This window comes from Pleurodeles waltl, chromosome 2_1 (assembly GCF_031143425.1).
Source record: "Pleurodeles waltl isolate 20211129_DDA chromosome 2_1, aPleWal1.hap1.20221129, whole genome shotgun sequence".
NCBI classification, from domain to species: Eukaryota; Metazoa; Chordata; class Amphibia; order Caudata; family Salamandridae; genus Pleurodeles; species Pleurodeles waltl.
The window spans coordinates 605,092,680-605,111,951 of NC_090438.1; positions in this window are offsets into that span (position 1 = coordinate 605,092,680).

Sequence of the window (19,272 nt, forward strand, 5' to 3'; positions counted from 1 at the left end):
TTGGATTCCCCTAGGTCTCTAGTTTTCAAAAATGCACAGGTTTGGTAGGTTTCCCTATGTGCCGGCTGAGCTAGAGGCCAAAATCTACAGGTAGGCACTTTGGAAAAAACAGCTGTGTTTTCTGTCAAAAAATGGGATGTGTCCACGTTGTGTTTTGGGGCATTTCCTGTCGCGGGAACTAGGCCTACCCACACAAGTGAGGTATCATTTTTATCGGGAGACTTGGGGGAACGCTGGGTGGAAGGAATTTTGTGGCTCCTCTCAGATTCCAGAACTTTCTGTCACCGAAATATGAGGAAAACTTGTTTTTTTAACCACTTTTTGAGGTTTGCAAAGGATTCTGGGTAACAGAACCTGGTCAGAGCCCCACAAGTCACCCCATCTTGGATTCCCCTAGGTCTCTAGTTTTCAAAAATGCATGGGGTTGATAGGTTTCCCTAGGTGCCGGCTGAGCTAGAGGCCAAAATCCACAACTAGGCACTTTGCAAAAAACAGCTCTGTTTTCTGTCAAAAAAATGGGATGTGTCCACGTTGTGTTTTGGGGCATTTCCTGTTACGGGCGCTAGGCCTACCCACACAAGTGAGGTATAATTTTTATCGGGAGACTTGGGGGAACATAGAATAGCAAAACAAGTGTTATTGCCCCTTATTTTTCTCTACATTTTTTCCTTCCAAATATAAGAGAGTGTGTAAAAAAGACGTCTATTTGAGAAATGCCCTGCAACATGCTAGTATGGGCACCCCGGAATTCAGAGATGTGCAAATAACCACTGCTCCTCAAAACCTTATCTTGAGCCCATTTTGGAAATGCAAAGGTTTTCTTGATACCTATTTTTCACTCTTCATATTTCAGCAAATGAATTGCTGTATACCCAGTATAGAATCAAAACCAACTGCAGGGTGCAGCTCATTTATTGGCTCTGGGTACCTAGGGTTCTTGATGAACCTACAAGCCCTGTATATACCCGCAACCAGAAGAGTCCAGCAGACAAAATGGTATATTGCTTTTGGAAATCTGACATCGCAGGAAAAAGTTACAGAGTAAAACATAAAGAAAAAAATGGCTGTTGTTTTCAGCTCAATTTCAATATTTTTTTATTTCAGCTGTTATTTTCTGTAGGAAAACCTTGTAGGATCTACACAAATGACCCCTTACTGAATTCAGAATTTTGTCTAGTTTTCAGAAATGTTTAGCATTCTGGGATCCAGCATTGGTTTCACACCCATTCCTGTCACTAACTGGAAGGAGGCTGAAAGCACCAAAAATAGTAAAAATGGGGGATGTCCCAGTAAAATGCCAAATTTGTGTTGAAAAATGTGGTTTTCTGATTCAAGTCTGCCCGTTCCTGAAAGGTGGGAAGATAGTGATTTCAGCTCCAGAAACCTTTTGTTGATGGCGTTTTCAGGGAAAAAACCACAAGCCTTCTTCGGCAGCCCTTTTTTCCCATTTTTTTTAAAAAAAACGAAATTTTCACTGTATTTTGGCTATTTTCTTGGTCTCCTCCAGGGGAAACCACAAACTCTGGGTACCATTAGAATCCCTAGGATGTTGGAAAAAAAGGACGCAAATTTGGCATGGTTAGCTTATGTGGACAAAAAGTTATGAAGGCCTAAACGCGAACTACCCCAAATAGCCAAAAAAGGGCTCAGCACTGGGGGGGGAAAGGCCCAGCAGCTAAGGGGTTAAGAATAAAAATGCATCATCAAGGGGGTTGAATCCATCATCATCCTTGCCAACATCAAGCTGGGGAACCCTGAATGGCTGACACAGGAGAACCTCCCCACTTGGATCTGATTGGGCAGTAAGTCCACTCCGAAAACAAGCTCCTCTGTGTCAGTGTTAAGTTTTCCCCGCTTTATATACCTTAAATTAACTCAAGAGTAAGATTGTAGTAATCAACCTCTTCCTTCGGTTATTGACTTCAAATGCTGGCTGTACTTGGTCTGTCAAAAACACGCAAAAGAACTGGCCATGCCCCAATGCACATCCCTGAGACAGAGCTGTACCTTTCTCTGCTGAAAACATTTACAACCTGATACACTCTTATCACCTTCACATCCCCAAAAATATCTTCCCTGCTCTGGTGAGTAGAGAAAAAACACGTTCAGTGTAAAAAACAAGCTTTGTGGAAGAATACCTGCAGCACCACTGTGATGGCACCTAAAGCTGAGCACAAAATGGAGTCAGTGGTCAAGATGGAGTCTCTGGTCAAATCCAAATAGCATTACAGGTGGTCATGTAGGAAAGAGCCAGCTCTTGAGTTGTCTTCTGAATAGATAGTTATCCATGGCTCTTAAGCCTGGGGGGTATTGAATTTGCGAGTGGGTGTCGCAAATTGCGACTGTGCTGCAAATTGCATGCAGGTGCAGCAAAACAGTCTGAAAAACACTTCCTGGCTCTTGCTGATGACATCACAGCCAGGAATTTATCAAATACACCTGGGAGGAGGGAGGACCACACCCTTTTCTAACTGCTGAGCAACCACCTGGAGGAATAGCAGCAAGAATGGAAGACTCAGGCAGTGCAGGCAGGAAGAGAAAACTGAAGTTCTCTGAAAAGGAACTTGAGGTGCTGACAGAGGAATGCTGCCAGCACCATGACCAGCTGTTTGGAAGGGCTGCCCTTAGTGTTCCAGACACGGAAAAGAGGAGGATCTGGCAATACATCCAGGTGAGGGTCAATGCCATAGGGGTGAGCCACAGGAGTATAGAAGAAATAAAAAAGAGGTGGTATGACCTGCGCTCCAGGACAAAGGAGAGGGTGGCAGAGCGTCTCAGGGAGATGAGGGGCACAGGAGGAGGCCCATCCACCATCCCACCACCCACACCCATGGAGGAACTGGTGGAACAGACCCTTGAGTCTGAGGCAGTGGCAGGAATGGGAGTACTGGACACATCAGCGCCAGGGACATCAAAAAGTGAGTACCATGAAATATGCATGTACACCCATAACTGCCATACCCCCACCCACCCAGTACACAGCAGCATGCACAACCAAACTAGCTCCATTCCAGACTTTCAACCACCAGAATGGTGCATTATGGGCAATGTAGTACAGTAGTCAGCTTATAGGCAACAGTTTATTAGGAGGCATACAACAGATGTTAGATACTGACAGTGTGTTCCCTATGTCCCACAGGTCTCCCACAAGACACCCCCACCAGCCAGTCCGTCCAGGGTGCAGAAAGCAGCCAACAGGCAGCACAGGAGTCTGAACCAGCCACTACAGGGCCCAGCACCACACCACCACAGTTCCCGCCAGCTGAACCAATGGACATGGTGGAAATAGACACAGCACCTGGTCCCAGCCACAGTGTCAGACAGCAGGTCCCTGAAGCACCACCGCGTCGCAGACGCAGACTCCATGTCCAAGCAGTGTCCCAGGAGGATGGAGGTGACTCATCCATGTCCACAGCGGAGGCAGCCCTCATATCTGGTCAGCGCCTGCAAACAAGGCAGATGAGAATCATATCTGGGGCAATGCAACGGATGGAGCATAATTTCACCACTGGGCTAGCACAAGTGAACACACAGTTCACACGTTTGAATGATAATGTTGGTGACCTTGCTCTCTCCATACGTCAACTGGTAACAGAACTAGTGTCAGAGAGACATAGTGCAAGGCGCCGCAAGCGGCAACTGGTACACAGATTGGACCGCATGGCTGCATCCATCGTCCGCCTCGCAGTCAACCCCACAGGGCTGTCACGCCGTACTGTGAGTTTGCAGGTAGACTTGGGCCACTTTGCAGGGGATGTAGCTCTGGGACTGGGTCGCATTAGCCACGCTGTGGACATGCTGGAGGCTAGACAGGTGGCCAGGGGCACGGCAGAGACACCTCAGGATAGTGAGGAGGGGTCCACTGTCAGCAGCGCATCTGCCACAGACACACGTTTCTTGATGAGTGGCAATGCACGTCAGGGGTCTGCTGACACACCGAGCATTAGCCATGCTGGGCGTCCCAGGCAGAGGTGTTAGGCCCATGCACTGCAGGACACATGAGGCACATGAAGTGGATGTGTCCTCATTGCAGGTGGACATTTACAGCCCCTTCACAAAAGTCAGTTCTTCACTTATTAGGTTCACATAATAAAACTTCTTGTTTGTTCCACTTCACAATTGGGCTCTTTGTGTGTGACATTAGTGTGTGTGGTGACAGTTACCACGTACCTTCCAAAGCATTGGTTTGCAATGTGGTCCCGTCTCTGTCTGCCTTGATTTGCAATGCTTCTATCCCCAGGATGGCGATGTGGTAGCTCTTGCTCATCATCCTCCGAATCTGGGTCTTCAGGGGTGAGATGTAGCCCACGTCTGGTGGCAATGTTGTGCAGTATAGCGCATGCGCCAACTATCTTGAATGCTGTTATTGGGGCATACTGGAGCGCACCTCCACTTCTGTGGAGGCAACGGAATTTTGCCTTTAACAGTCCAAAGGTCCTCTCTATGACATTTCTGGTCCTCCTATGTGCACTGTTATATCGCCTCTCATTCTCATTGCTGGGTGTTAGGTACCGGGTAAGTATCCATGGTCGTAGCGCATATGCACTGTCACCTGTTTGGCAAAAATGAACAATGTTAGCAGGGCATGGATGGTTTCTACAGTGACCTGTGTGTATGTCTTCAGGGTGTCTGCAGCAATACCTAATAGATATCCGTCTCCAAACACCCCACGTTCTAGGCGTTGGTGTATCCCACTATGCCTGAAAATGTACGAGTCATGTGTACTCCCTGTAAATTTGGCTACCATGTCAGTGATGACATAATGGGCGTCACATACCACCTGGATGTTCAGTGAGTGGCTACACTTCCGGTTGCGGAACAGATATTCCAGATTTGCAGGAGGGCATATTTGTATATGTGTCCCGTCTAGACACCCTATCACATGAGGGAAGTTGGCAATTCTGTAGAATTCCAACTTGGTGCTGTTGATTTCTGCCTCATTCCTGGGTAGGTATATGTATCTGGACATGTGTGTGAGTATGGCATCTAAGAACCGTGAGAGTGCACTTTGGGATACCCCACCTGCCACAGCAATGACCCCCTGATAGCTACCCGAGGCCAAGAGGTGCAGTGAGCATAGCACTTGCACATGTGTGGGGATGGCGCTGCCGCGCACAGTCTGGCTTTGAAGCTGCGGATTGAGTAGATCTATTAATTCTAATATTGTTGCACTGCTGAGTCTGTATTTATCATATATCTCCTCCTCTGTTTGTTGGAAAAGAGTCTGCATGGTTCTGTATATCCTCTCCTGTCTCTGGCTCCTCCTCCTCCTCTGCTGTTCGGCGTGGACTCTCCTCCTCCTTGCTATCACATATATCTCAGCCATCTTGAGTAACCCAGATGCCTTTTGGGTCTCCTTTTATACTTTGGTTATGGTTACCACCTGCTCTGAGTTAGTGGTAATTTGGGTGTGCAAAATGGGCTTTTTGCGACTAGTCGCAATTTGCGAGTGGCTTTTTCATATGGTTTGCGACTCGCAAATTGCGTCTCCCTATTTGCAAGTCACACAATGGGGTCACAGTATTTGCGAGTCGGTAATGGCTCGCGTTGCAATTTGCGATTCGGAAATTGGGTTCTTGCATCCCATTTCCGATTTTGGGGGGGTCGCAAATTGCGATTCGGGCCATTTGCGACTCACAAATTTTTGCTACATCTGGCCCTAAGTCACTCTTACTACTGTGTCTTTCCAAGAGTGGTAAGAACGGCTAGGCACCGTGTGACGGGCGTTGCTACAACCAACAGACCCGCCCTATTCCGAGGACATACATGGCACTGCCACTCCCGAACCGGAAGTGCAGTGCTGTTTGCCCAATCCCCTTTTGCTTCCGGGACCTGAGGGGCAGAGACAGAGGTTTTGCGCCATTTTTTATTTAAAATTGGAGTCCGGACAATGCGAAGGGGTGAAGACGAACGGGAGAAGAGAGTGGAGCTGCACCACTGAAGACATCAACAAGGGGAGCCGAGAAGACGCCACGGACGACGGTGGAGAGGAAACCCCTGTCAAAGGCCCGGAGTCCAGTACCAGCAGCGTGGAAGGCACCCAGCACGCATTCCGGCCACTCTTAGGGAAGAGCGTGGTCTCCTCAGGTGGGGGGCTACCCTAAACCAGGGAAAGGAAGGGAGGACGGGAGGAGGCTAAAAGCGGTATTTTGTTTTGTTTCTTGTTTCTTTTAGGGAGAGAGGTGAGAGGACAACACATTAAAGGGAACAGCAAAAGGGTGTTTACAGGGACATGTATAAGACCCAGAGATACTATAAGGACACATAAACTGAAACAGGAGACAGGAAAGAAAATAGGAAAAAGGGAAAATAAAATAAAGAACCGGGGAAACAGAGAGAACAGAGGAAAATGATAAAAAAGGAACACATATCAAAAATAAGCTGAAAGCACAAAAGAAGAGAAACTAAAGAAGAGAGAGAAGAACCTGCAGCCAGCATGGGACACAGAAAAGCAAAGGAGAGCCAGATAGTTATTCAGAAAGAAGAACAAAAAGGGGGAAAAGGGGGGAGGAAGGACATAAAATAGAAGAAAACAAAACCCCCATAGCAAAGGATAGCCTACTTACTTGTTTTTTTTTCTTGCTCTTGTTCCCACATGCGCCTCCTGGGAGCCCTGAAACGAGAAGACAAGGAGAAGAATTAGAGAAACGGGCATCGTGCACACAGGAAACTCAAACCACTTGAACCATACCTTTAACTGCAAATAAAAATCAGCATAACATTCGACCACTGACTAGTGTCATCATTGCGCCGCCCGGCTACACACCGATTTTCAAATTAAAAGTTGTTACAAGTAAAGAAAATCTAGATTCAAGGACCAAAAAAATAGATTCATTAATACATACCTGTTAAATCACAGAGAAAAACAAAGATGGACAGCCACATATGTACTATGATATTTGAGCATCAGTGCAATGTATCTTCAATGTTTGTAGTATCTTAGACTGTCCACTTGCAGCACTGATGCCCCAAAGTTTTTTTTAGCATAATATGTCTTTTTTTATGTTCATATTATCATTTTTGTCGTGTTGCATGAAAGCTTTTGTGGCTTAATTATTGGCATTGGTCTTTTCGGCAACTAGTTGCAAGTTAAACACTTTAGCAACGCATGTTCAATTTGCGGTGGTAAACGTTTTTAGAGGAGCATTTAATGGTTAAATATTTAGCATTTATAAAAGGACTGAAATGTGTTTTATTGGAAATGTAGGTGGCAAATATTTTACCGTTTGGGGGAGGGAGTTTCTTCTTGAGAGTGCTTGTCATTTCTCTAAAGCTAGGTGGAACGTTGTTTGTGTGTGTGAGGTTCCCTGCATAGTCAGTTGAAATGCTATTGTATCACAGTCTGACTGTGGTCTAATTTAGTGTTTGTTTGACAGGGTACTTCCCAGGGCAGAAGTTACAGAGTACTATGTTCACCAAACCATGTGTCTGTCTGCTCTAATTAGAGTTGGGAGTGCTGGCACTCAGAAAATGGGCATCAGACAGCTCTCCTCAGATTTTGGTCTGACATCCCAGTGTCCTTTTTAGGGTCGAGCCTGCGCTGCATGCGCTCGCGCATGCGTATCGCAGCGAGACGCTTTAGTGTTTAGAAAAGGGCTTGGAGCCCTATCGACGTCACGTCAGTGTTTTTCATTGGTTCGTGGGCTTATCTAATAAAATCTGCTTGCTTTCATTAGTCGAAGGCATGCATACGTCATGCCTTTTCCGGTGGCTAGCCCTCCTCGAGCGCATCGACCAAGTACAGAAAACATGCGAGGCTCGCTGTTTTCTGTCCGGCTCGTGGACTACTTTTTCTCTAATTTACTAGCGCGATTTTGTTTGGCAGAAGTCGAGCGCTTTACATAGTTAATTCAACTTTTTCAGGTTACGTACATAAATGCACTTTTGCTGATAGGTGAAAAGTCGGGTTAGGAGTTTACAACGCTATCAGCTCTAACATGAGCAAACGCGAGACCCATTGTCAATGCAAGGTTTTGGCCACAATATTTTAAATAATGACCCACCACATTGAGGGGAAAGCTCTCCGGGTGTAGGGGTCAGTAGTTATTTTTTTTTTAAACAGAACATTGGTGAACAGCTGTTAAAAACCAATGGCAACAGTCCACCAAACTTTTGATACTTTCAAAGGATCCGTAGTGACAACTGAGCCAGCGGTGATCTTTAAGTATGGTGATATTCTGCCCATCAGGATGGCAGACGTAATGTCTTCCTCCAAAGTGACTAACTATTACAATTAAGCCCGCCACCACCCTGACTGACAGATTAAAAAACTGCCATACCTTAAATCTGGCCTACTTAGCAAGCAGTCTCTTAGGGCTGCCATTGATCTTGCAAGATGAGTTTTTTAAATGAAGGAACATCACATTTTATTCCTTCCCTCAGTTTTTATGATATACCTTTATTGGTTGTGGCTGAAACCCATACATATAGTTCACCTTTCCTTTCTAGCTCATTTCATAATTGTGCTGTTCATTTTGTTAGTCCAGTTAGGTAAACTGTATTTATTTTTAACACTTCTACAGAGCCAAGTCTGAGAGATGTTTGATTTAATTATTTTGCAATTCCAGGTGTGTATATTCAACACTGATGGGTAGAGAGACTTAAAGACTTTTTTTGAATTTTAATATTTTTCCAGAGTCTATCCATTTCTGTTTACAACAATTGTTCTATAGTGTGGACTGAAAGTACTCTTGCTATATGTTTAATAATACAGTTGCTGCTTTCCCCTCAAGAGTTGACCTCTTCGCTATGGCCTTGGTACAGGAGAGCATATCCACCAGGTAAATTAAGCTAGTTGTGCTAAGAGAAATATGTTCTGCGATCTCCTCATTCTTGGAGCTCTCTCTGGACATCTGGTACCATGAGATGAGGGAGTCACTTCACCCCAGCCTGGCCCTTTCCCGATAGTTGTGAGGCTGTATGCCTTTCTGTATTTCTGCTTATTGGGGAAGCCATTTGCACATGGTTCCTCACTGAGCTCGTCAGTTGGTAGGAAGTGTTAGCGCGTCGGACCTTAATAAGTAAACTTACAAGGGGACACGTATAGGTCAATGAAGTTTTTGACTCGTTCAGGATGTTCTTACCATAGGCTCCAGAACAGAAACAATAATCAATACACAATAATCAATAATCATTGGTCAAATCAATAATCAATGGAGTCAGTAAATGGCACACACACCAGCCTTTCAGCCATGAATGACTACACCTTTAGTAAAAGTTTAGTAATTTTATTTCCCTTATATTAACAATGCTAAGAATCATGTGGATTAATCTCCAAATCAGATCAAACGCAATTAATAATATTTGTTAACCAAAAGATGCAAGGAATATGATCAAAGCTTGAATCACAATGCATTCTAAAGCATCAGCACAAATCATTAGTGAAGTCGGTTTCAAAAATACTACATAATCCATAGAGTTCAGCAAAATAATTTGTCAACCAATTGTCTCTGCAAATTATCAGTTGTCATGTGAATAGCCTAAACTAACCTAGATTAGCATCAGCATGTGGGGCTTCATGCAAAACAATTTAGAACCCAAATTTAGAAACCATCTAGCTATGGAAAACTATTAAGACAGCGAAGTTGGTACCTAGAAAGAAAAGGCATACCAATGAAATTCAGTCACATTGTCGTATCTACCTATTCACGGTATGGGTCAACAAGCAGAATCAGTCTTCGTCCTCAGGTCATCAATCGATTAGCAAAACATAAGGCTCGCAGTCAAAGAATAATAAGCCCAATGACAGAAACTCGAATCTCTTCTTCTCAATATCGCATCTCATAACCGGGTAAAATCTGCTCTCTTTTCCCTCTGTTGCGTTGTTATATCAAAGTCACCCAAACTATCCCCTAATTTCCAATTGGCCAATTAATCATACGCTATTACTCTGTCCAGTGAAAGTTCTATACCAAATTTATGAATTCTAATATTTCACACTTCACACGTCGTTGAATGGTCTCCTTTACGATGTTCTCATCATCCGGCTCGTCAGGTATCGAATTTGTTGCATCTTCCTCTCCAGTCAGTGTCTTCATTGTTCACGTCCTGGGAAAGAACCTCTTGCACATATTACACATGTCTCGATACATTTTAAGGACACTATCTCCTGTTAGTCGGTTCTCAGGAAAAGCTTCCGCTAAGCATTTTTAACAAGACAATGAACATTTCACAGTTAGTTCACTCAGTCAGCATTTTTCTATTAAACACTAAGAAATACAGCTTCTGCATGATGCCTGGCAAAACTAGGCCAAGACACTCGCTGAGTTAAGGCCTACAATTAATAAGATAGAACATACTTCATGCCCCTTAATATGACATATTACTACATTGATCTAATACATTTTCAATATTTCATAGGTATTAACCATTAATTGGTGCAATTCTTGAACACGGGTGGCCATTCTTCGAGGTCACAATTTCAAACGTGTACATTATTTTCTCTTTGTTATTCTTTTTCTACATAAGTCATTATTCAAAATACATAAACTCTCATTAATAATTTCTAATACAGACATCTGCTTCAGCAACCCTCCTCTGATGACTAAATGTGTCATCACACCAAATTTACCCCCCACAATTTTATAATTCTATATCTTGGACATTTTGTCTTCTCCTTGCATTTTCCCCTATAAATTATTTCCCTTTTCTTTTCTTCCCTCCTCTGATTCTTTTTAGACCTCTTCAATTTAATTATTTTGCATAATTTGCACAATCCCCATATTCCTAATAGACAACCCACAACAATGAATATTCCCTGTATAATTTTCAATAGCACCCCATTCCAAATACTACTAAGCCAATTTCCCACTGAAGCAAACCCCTTACCAACCTTTTCACAAACACCTGCTTCTTTCAACTCCTTCAAATCACTACTTGCGTTAGTCAGATTAGTAGGAACGTCTCTTATCTCTTTATTATTGTTAGATATGTAAGAACAGCAATGCCTAGAGTTAATTGTTTTACAGACTCCACCATCCTTTGCTAAAAGAATGTCTAAAACAAGACGATTTTGAAGAGTCTCAGCTCTATCCGCAGACAATTTGGTATCTATCAGGAGTATTGCCCCTGAAAACATTTTCAAGATGTTATCCACAATAGTAGACACATTTTGAATCTTGATCTAATTCAGGATGACTCCCACTGAAGGAATCACTGCACCATATACATCTCCCACTATTGCAGAAGAAGACTCCCTCCTCTGTCTCTTATGATGTAATTCTGTCACTTTCAGAAACTTTTTCAAATCCTCCATCTAGTAAACCTTCTGGAAAACTATCCCCAAATAACACGTCCCATACCATCCCCTTGGAAGACAGTAATAAGCATTTAGTCCGCAAATATAATATATCCCTGGAATCGCAGGGTCCATTTACTCTGAAACAAAAACACATGCCTACATTCACTTGTACCCACAAATAGTGTCAGTGTGCAATTTTGGCCCATATATACAAAGCTTCCCTACATGTAATGCATCTAAAGCTAATTTCCCTTGTGTTTTAATTGCAGTGTAAGCTGAATAATTCTTCTAAGTCCTTTTCTCTAAGCCTTTTTCTAATTTCTCCTTCAGCGCCTTTCTCCTGTCATCAGTATGATCTAAGAAGCGTTTCTCTAAAGGTGTAAGCAAGCATGTGAGGTTATTTCTATGCGCATATGCTGTGCCAAACGTTAGTGTAGGTTCAAAGAATCCTCTAACTAATACTATGTCATTATCCTTAGCTACTCTACTCAAATATCTAACAATAGGAACAAACGAAAATACGAGATCAAGATTGGAGTAGAAATACTGAATGTACTCCTGGTTATAGAACCTTGTTATTAACAGACTACAACTTATCCCATATGTTAATGGAAGACTATGATAAGTGACTCCTTCCTCGAGTGATGAAGGAATCTGCGTACACACAAGACAATCCTTTGCATCCATCGTCTCAACATACTTAATCAATAGGCGATAGAAAATATTAGAAGAAAGTTCTCCTTGTGCATTAGTATAATCATGCAAATATTTCTCATCTAACTTAAACTTCTCTAAAGGCGTTAGTGTAGTAGTCTCAAAAGCAGAAGTATGGTTGGCTCCTTTCGTTTCAAGAACAGACATACCCACAATCAATACTATAAACAATATCCCACACATAACTGCCAAACCAATGCTCATATAGTTACAGCACCTAGCATCTCTGACTTGCTTATCTACATCAGCCATGATCTGTAAAGAATCAGAAAACAGAAGTAACTTAGAAACATTTGCAGCAAAAATCAAAAATAGACAATTCTTTCAGCAGTTCAGTTTCACTTCCAGGAACCCTTCTTCCTTGTCAAAATCAGTTAGTAGCTTGTCAAATCAGGTTTAAAAAGGTCAAATCAGGTTATCATTGTATTTTCCGGTTACTTTCAACAGTCGCTTTCTCAAAAATGATTTCTCAGATTGTTTCAACAGTTCAGTTCATCAATCTTCTTCCAGTCACCTCAAAATATTGACTCAGAACTTCCCTATGAAAACCAAAAGACATGAACTCTTGTTGCCATTCGTTTGTAGTTGCATACGCCCATTCAGGACCTGTGTATCTTCAACTTACTATCCTCTTTCTTTATAACTTTCAATCACCATTCAATTCTCCTTCACTTAGTTCTTCTCTTCTCGTAGTATCTACCTCTTCCTTGATTGTTGGTTCAACTATCACCTCTTTCCTTCACTTATCTCCTTTTTGTGTACCTTCTGCCGCTATTCTCTTCAGGACTGAACTTGAATCCTTTTCTTTTTCTGTGGTGTTTTCTCTTGACGCACCGGCAACTGGTTCAGGAGGAGTCAGATCACTTTGATTTTGATCCACTTCAACTCCCTCCCCTTCTGGATATGCCAATTGCTCTGTTTGTCTCTTGGAATTGTCTGCTTCTGGGAGAACCCCCTCAATACTAGGCTCTCCTGCTGGTTCAGTTGAGATAGGTTCTCCAGCACTCTCCGGGAGACCTCTGCCTTCGTCTCTCACAGGAGTGATGGAACCGTCTTCAACAAGCTCAGGTTCAGCTTCAGTTCTTCCTTGCTCCTGTTCTGGTGCTGCAATTTGTCACACAGTTGTTGGTACTCTCAACAACGCTTCTTCATGATCCAGTGGACATGCCACTTTCTACGTGTGACTCGTGTGAATCCAATTCAGGATCCCAGCACACTTCACAGCTGTCAGAGTCGTTGGGATCACTTGGTACAGTCCCTTCCAATGAGGCTCCAAACATGTCTTGCGCACATGCTTCCAGACAACAACCCAGTCACCAGGTCTCAGGTTGTGCCCTGGATCATGTGGTGGCAGTGTGGTGGCCTCCACCTGCTGAGAGAAAGAGCAGACTACAGACCCTTGCAGTAATCCAACACCATATCATCTGTAATGTTCACAAGTGCATTTGCTGGAACTGCTGGCAACCTCATTGCCCTGCCCATGAGAATCTCATGGGGCGACAATCCTGTCTTCCTGTCAGGTGTGTTTCTCATTGACATCAACACCAAAGGCAATGCACTAGGCAATTTCAAATTCGTAGCTGCACACATTTTTGCAATTCTTGACTTCAAGGTACCATTCATCTGCTGCACTAGTCCTGATGCTTCAGGGCGATAACTACAATGCAACATCTGCTCGATGTTCAATGCTGCATACAATAGTTTAATCACCTCATTATTGAAGTGCGTTGCCCTATCTGATTCTAAAGAGATCGGAAATCCGAAGGGCGGTATCAGTTCCCTAAACAGTAATATTGCTATAGTGAAGCTTTCATTTCTCTGTGTAGGTTACGCTTCAATCCAATGACTAAAGATGCACACAATCACCAACACATATCTCAAACCTCCACACACAGGCATCTCAATGAAATCCATCTGCATTCTGCTGAATGGACCTCCTGCTCTTCCAATGTGGCTCAAATTAACAACTGTCCCTTTCCCCGCATTTGATTGCTGACAAATGACACATCGATGGCAAACTGCTTCAGCTGCTTGTCTAAACTTGGGGTTAAACCAATCAATTCTGAACAAAAGAACCATGGCATCCCTCCCAATGTGTGGTACCATGAGATGAGGGAGTCACTTCACCCCAGCCTGGCCCTTTCCCGATAGTTGTGAGGCTGTATGCCTTTCTGGATTTCTGCTTATTGGGGAAGCCATTTGCACATGGTTCCTCACTGAGCTCGTCAGTTGGTAGGAAGTGTTAGCACGTCGGACCTTAATAAGTAAACTTACAAGGGGACACATATAGGTCGATGAACTTTTTGACTCGTTCAGGATGTTCTTACCATAGCTCCAGAACAGAAACAATAATCAATACACAATAATCAATAATCATTGGTCAAATCAATAATCAATGGAGTCAGTAAATGGCACACACACCAGCCTTTCAGCCATGAATGACTACACCTTTAGTAAAAGTTTAGTAATTTTATTTCCCTTATATTAACAATGCTACCATGGCATCCCTCCCAATGTGTGCCTGACCATGATAGTACCTCGCGATCTGAGACAATAGGCTAGTTGGTAAAACTTCTGAAACCCGTAACTCATCCTGTCTTTGAACACATTTCATTTTGCTCCATGAACGTTTCTTCTCTTTGTGGACATTACTCTGTAACGATTTTAACTCTTCTAAAGTGTCAACTACTTTTAGTGCAAAACTCGTACATGTTGTGTCTTCTTCAGGTAACAATTCCAACTTGTCTTTGAACGATACACAGTTCAATGCGCAAAACTTTGTGACTTGATCCGCATATCCATTTCCCAAGGACACGTAGTCCTGTGACTTTAGGGGGCACGTGTACGTACAATTTTTCCTGTCGCAAACGGCCCAATTCACAGGAAAAAAACATTTTGGTATGTACAGAGCCTAGTTTGCGATTCGGTAATCTATTTACCGGATCGCAAAATAGGTTTGCTGGTCGCAATTAGGAAGGGGCGTTCCTTTCCTAATTGCGAGTTGCAGTGCGATGTAGGATTGTTTTGTGACCGTGAGTGTGGTCACAAAACAATCGCAGTTAACACCAGTTTCAAACTGGTGCTAACCCATTTGCAGACAGGGAGGGGTCCTAATGGGACCCGTTCCACTTTTGTGTAGCCCTTTTAGTTAAAGCTTCATGCACGTTATTTTAACATACTAGGCCTGCTGCTGTGCACTTTAACCTAGATATATTTTATTCGGCCTTGCTTTATTATTGTTACAGTAGCCACTTTTACGGTCTTGTTTTATTTTCTCTCTATCTCAGTGTTTTTACCTAGGCCAGCACTCTGCTCTCAAACAAGACATTTTTTCTCACTCTGTGCTTTTTTCCAAGGCTGCAGTTAGATAGGTTGTCGGTGAACGTGGTATAAGTTTAGTCTCTGATATTCATAGAAAATACATATCCTTACGTAGGGACATTTTCTTAGAACACCAGCTGTTTTATTATAAAAACACCTCCCTGTCCCTTACATGTTAGAGGGAGATTCCAGCCAGAGAACCATGACTGTTTGCTGATTGCCAAATGCTTCGCTACAGCTATATTTCAGACTTCAGGCCTTTGCTCAGGTATGGGGGATGATGTCTTCCCAGGGGAACCTGAAGGGCAGAATTAGAGCTTAACACGCAGTGCTCTATCATAGCCTAGGTAGGAATTAGTCTATTGATTCTAGTGACAATATGGTAGCATTATTTTTATGTTTTACTCTCATTGTCACAATTTTAATCTTGTCATGCTGTATCGTACTGGTTATTGCAGTCCACGCTTAGCTATCTAAGATGCAGTCACTTTATTAAAGCTTTATTAAAATATATACTGCCTCTGTTTGTCATTGTGTATGTGAGAATAATATAACCGAGAGAAACGGATGAAACCTGAGTGACCACGGCTTCCCTGAGAAACCTGTTATGTCATGCGTTCGGCTGCCCAATCATCCCTGCTCTTGGGTAGAGGTGAGGCACTGCTAGTTAGCCAGAGAAGAACCCGCATTGGAAGGGCAGGTGTCACCTGTAGTGGGTCAGACTCAGTCTCCCACACTGCAGGCGATTCTGCCACTTGAAATCCATTAGTCTCATTAGAATAATGAGAGCCTATGCGACATGGCGCCGCCAACGTTTGGTCAGGCTCTAATTTTCGGTTCCTCCTGAGTATCTCTGTCTCACTATATACAAAAACACCTCAGTACTCTAGATACGGAGACGTCAGTGGTATTGAGGATTTCCTCTTCGGCTAAGTAGGTCATCCTGTCTGATGCTGGAGGTTGTTCAAGGTTGAACTCTAAAAGGATACTCCCCATTTGGTGTGTCTATCTCTGAACAAACTTACCCTTCATTATGGTGAATCCACAACAGGTAGCAATTGCAGTAAATATGAGACAACCCCTGACTGCTCATTTATTGGCAAATGGCCTAACGGCCCAGGGGGGTCCAGTCACATTTGTTGTTGACGCAGATGTGGCTTATAGAACAGAACTATTTTATTCTTGGGTCACATTTCCAGCAGTTGATGGGAACACAAACACATTTCATCACTATACTCTTGCAAACGCACCTGGACAATACAGAGCATATGCATATTTAGAAATACCTCTATCTTATCAAGAACATAATAATTGGCTTTATGGCGCCCTACCCCACATGATTTTACCAGTTAGGTTAGGTCCTCTAACTAATGAAGGTCCTACCTGGCCTTTATTGGCCACCTATACAACTCACCCTGCAGTAGCAAATTTAGCAGTAACTGAGGTTCGTCGCTTATATACTGAACTGACAGCGATATAAAGGCGATTAGGTCAGTTTTTAATGCAAACATTGAATACAAACCCAGCACGTGTTGCTCCAGCACAACCACATGCAGTGACGCCAGGTATTAATCCTGCAACTGTACATTCAATAATGGGTGAAGTACCCGCCAAACGAGAGGAAACTCCGTTTTGGTTAGCTCAAAAAATAAATGCACTGGGAGCGGTGTTTCCCCATTCGGGACCTCAGGATAAACATAGGTTTCTAACAATGTGCCTGCTATTTGGGATGGTCCCCACAGTAGATAACTGTAATTCTTGGGGCACAGTATTTGCCGTGTTCTATACTACCGCACACAGTACGCCGACACTTGCCAATTTACCGGAAGTGTTGAAGCAAATTCAAAATGAATACAGGGCTGGACTTGGGGATGCAATTAATGGGCAATTTTATCACAGTATCCTCCATTATTTTAAGCAACCTTAAAGGGGAAGCAGTCGCACTAGCGGTGCGCATGCGGCTCCGGGATGTTCCTCAACAGGATCAGGAACGCGAGCTGCCCAAGATTATCGCAGAGACCTATTCTAGTATTAGTTGAGAGTCTAGGAGCCAGACCAACTAAACCACAATTTCAGGGCAAACTAATAAACATTTTTCCAAGCAAACTCCTGAGGGTAATAAGAAACGCTGGGATAAAAAACAACAAACTCCTAAAAATGAAATGGGAGAATCTCTCCTATGGAGACCCCACAGAATAGATATAGGTGGTCATTACAACCCTGGCGGTCGGTGTTAAAGCGTCCGTAAAACCGCCAACAGGCTGGCAGAAAAAAAAATGGAATTATGACCGTGGTAGAAACCGCCAACATAGACAGCCACTTTAACACTCCGACCGCCAAGGCAGTACAAACAAACACCGCAGCGGTAACCGCCAACAGACAGGCGGAGGACAATGTACCGCCCACAGTATTACAACAGGCCAATCCGCCACCTTTTCTGGGGCAGAATTACCGCAAACAAAACCACTGCGGAAACAGGACTTGGAAGGGGAAACGCTCACCTCTACACATCCCACGAGGAACCAGGACGCCACGGAACCGGAACTTAAGATTCTCCCAGTCTTTATCTTCCTGCTCCTCTACCAGGAGCACGAACTCCGGCAGCGAAGACCACGGTGAGTACTGCACCTACGACACATGAGAGGGAAAAAACAGTGACACACACTCGCAACATGCAACACTCCCACCCCCACCCTCACCCACGACAAGACACATACTAATACATCATGATACATTACAGTTACACCCCCAACCCCACCTGGAAGAATGCAAGGACAAAAGGAAATGAGTCAAATGATTGTAATATATCCAAAGACAGTAATCAAAAATATATACATATATAAAGATATTCACACTATAAACAAATATATACACCAAGAATACAAGTCCAAGGTATTCCACTAGCATAGTCCGTGGACCACTGGGCCCAAAAGGCATGGGCGAGGCCCACACTCAATACCCAAACAAGACGGAGAGAACACTGCTGGGGCATCAGATAGAAATAAAACAGGCACCTCAGGGGGAAGGGAAGGGGGGGCACCTCAGCTGTATAAGTGCACGACGCCAGATCCACAAGGGGGCTCCATGTCCACTGTTCAATCCTGGGGAGTGCAAAGCCACAGTCTTTCAAGTCTCTACAGTGGGTGGTTTGCCCATTGTTCAATCCTAGGGAGTGCAAAGCCACAGTCTCTAAAGTCTCTACAGTGGGTGGTTTGCCCACTGTTCAATCCTGGGGAGTGCAAAGCCACAGTCTCTCAAGTCACTACAGTGGGTGGTTTGCCCACTTTTCAGTCCTGGAGAGTGCAAAGCCACAGTCTCTGAAGTCTCTACAGTGGGTGGTTTGCCCATTGTTCAATCCTGGGGAGTGCAAAGCCACGGTCTCTCAAGTCACTACAGTGGGTGGTTTGCCCACTGTTCAATCCTGAGGAGTGCAAAGCCACAGTCTTTCAAGTGGATAACATTCTCCACTGGTTTCTGGAGGGGGCATTGTGCCCAGAGTGCTTCATCACTGTGTGAGTGGATGTCTTTCTCCACTGGTTCTTGAGGGGGCGTTGTGCGCAGAGTGCTTCATCCTGCCAAGGACTGTGTGAGTGGATGTCTTTCTCCACTGGTTTTTGAGGGGGCATTGTGCACAGAGTGCTTCATCCTGCCAAGGACTGTGTGAATGGATGTCTTTCTCCACTGGTTCTGGAGGGGGCATTGTGCCCAGAGTGCTTCATCCTGCCTAGGATTGTGTGAGTGGATGTCTTTCTCCACTGGTTCTGGAGGGGGCATTGTGCCCAGAGTGCTTCATCCTGCCAAGGACTGAGCTAGTGGATGTCTTTCTCCACTGGTTCTGGACGGGGCTTTGTGCCCAGAGTGCTTCATCCTGCCAAGGACTGTGTGAGTGGGTGTGATACTCCACTGGTTCTGGAGGGGGCGTTGCGCCCAGAGAGCTTCATCCTGCCAAGGACTGTGTGAGTAGATGTCTTTCTCCACTGGTTCTGGAGGGGGCATTG